Source organism: Rutidosis leptorrhynchoides, chromosome 5, assembly GCF_046630445.1.
Source record: "Rutidosis leptorrhynchoides isolate AG116_Rl617_1_P2 chromosome 5, CSIRO_AGI_Rlap_v1, whole genome shotgun sequence".
In the NCBI taxonomy this organism is placed as follows: domain Eukaryota; kingdom Viridiplantae; phylum Streptophyta; class Magnoliopsida; order Asterales; family Asteraceae; genus Rutidosis; species Rutidosis leptorrhynchoides.
This window is the reverse complement of record NC_092337.1, coordinates 450807182-450809169: the sequence shown is the minus strand read 5'-3', so window position 1 is coordinate 450809169 and position 1988 is coordinate 450807182. Positions and strand designations below refer to the sequence as shown.

Sequence of the window (1988 nt, the reverse complement as noted above, 5' to 3'; positions counted from 1 at the left end):
TTGGTTTCAATTCTCCAAGGTCTAGTTTAGTGTATAGTGAATACGACATTAGATTTATACTAGCACCTAAGTCTGCCAATGCTTCTATTGAACTAAGACTACACAGAAAACATGGAATTGTGAAACTTCCTGGATCTGATAATTTTTCTGGTATCTTATTCAACAGCACTGCAGAACAATTAGCATTCATAGTAACAGCCGAGAGTTCTTCCATTTTCTTTCTATTTGTGATTAGATCTTTCAGAAATTTAGCATATCTAGGCATTCCTGAAATCACATCAATGAAAGAAAGATTTACATTTATTTGTTTAAACATATCCAATAATTTGGATTGCTCGGCTTCAAGTCTCTCTTTTCTCATTTTACTTGGGGTAAGGAAGTGGTGGTTGGTATGGTTTAACATAAGGTTTAGCCTTAACTGTGTTATCTTCATTAACCTTTTCAACTACCGGTTCTTTTTCCTTATCTTGTTCAGATTGTGGTTCTTGTGGAGTAGGAATAGCTTCATCAGAAATTATAGGTATTTCAGGTGATTTAAGTGTAATACCACTTCTCGTGGTAATGGCTTTAGCTGTTTCATTCCGGGGGTTAGCATTTGTATCACTAGGTAGACTTTCCGGTTTTCTTTCACCTATCAACCTTGCTAGGTTGCTTACTTCTTGTTCCAAATTTTGAATAGAAGCTTGTTGATTTCTAAATGCTTGAGAATTTTGTTCATTGGATTGTTTCTGAGATGTGAAAAATTGAGTTTGAGATTCAACTAGCTTTGACATCATGTCCTCTAAATTTGGCTTTTTATCATCGGTTTGTGGTGGTTTATTTTGAAAATTAGGTCTTTGCTAATTGTAAGTATTATTGGATACTTGTTGATTACTTGGACCTTGTTGGTTGTTGTATGGAACATTTCGATTATAGTTCTGATTTTGATTGTAGATAGGTCTTGGCGGTTGATAATTATTCTGATAATTATTTCCAGGCCTTTGGTTTATGTATGAAACATTCTCTCTTTGTTCCATTGTTAATTCAATACTGAGACAATCTTTTGTCAAATGTGGTCCTCCACACTGCTCACAACTAATTCGTATTGAGTGAATATCATTAGTCATCTTTTCCATTCGTCTCTCGACAGCATCTATCTTTGCGGAAATGGAATCAAAGTCATAGCTAGAATCGGCTCTAGCTGCTTTAGATGATCTAACGATATCTTTTTCTTGGTGCCACTCATGTGAGTGGGAAGCAGTGTTATCAATAATTTTGTAAGCATCAGTTGCTGTTTTCTTCATAATGGAACCACCAGCTGCTATATCGATGTCTTTTCTTGTAGTGATGTCGCATCCTTGGTAGAATATTTGTAATATTTGACAAGTGTCTAAACCATGTTGTGGACATCCTCTTAATAACTTTTCAAATTTTGTCCACGCTTCATATAGAGTTTCATTTGGCTTCTGTGCGAACGTAACAATTTCTCCTTGAAGTCTCACGGCTTTAGATGCCGGAAAGAATTGTTTAAGAAAATTTTCAACTAAAACGTCCCATGTATCAATCGCTCCTTCAGGTAATGATTCCAACCAATCTTTGGATTCTCCCTTTAAAGTCCAGGGAAATAACATGAGATATATCTGTTCATCCTCCACTTCTCTGATTTTAAATAGAGTGCAGATTCTATTAAAGGTACGAAGATGTTCATTTGGATCTTCCTTCGGTGCACCACTAAATTGGCATTGATTAGTTACCATGTGTAGAATTTGTCCTTTGATTTGATAATCTGGCGCATTAATGTCAGGTTGAGTAATTGCGTGACCTTGGCCAGTGCGTTTAGCTCTCATTCGGTCTTCCATACTTAGAGGTTCCAGATTTTCCATGATTGAATTTGTTGAATCTGAATCACTAGAGGATTCTATTTAATGGTTCGTTCCTCAACAATCTCCGTTTGAATGATTGGTGGTTCCGGAGGAAAGATTAGTGGTTCAGGATCTATGAATGGTCCC

The 1988-nt window shown here is 36.2% G+C and overlaps 1 non-coding gene across 1 annotated transcript; it reads left to right on the top strand.

Moving 5' to 3' along the window:
- The first annotated feature begins 1371 nt into the window (after positions 1–1371).
- LOC139850901 (small nucleolar RNA R71) lies at positions 1372–1478 on the top strand. Its single transcript, XR_011760277.1, has one exon. It is a non-coding gene; the product is annotated as a small nucleolar RNA R71 (small nucleolar RNA).
- Positions 1479–1988: the final 510 nt, after the last annotated feature.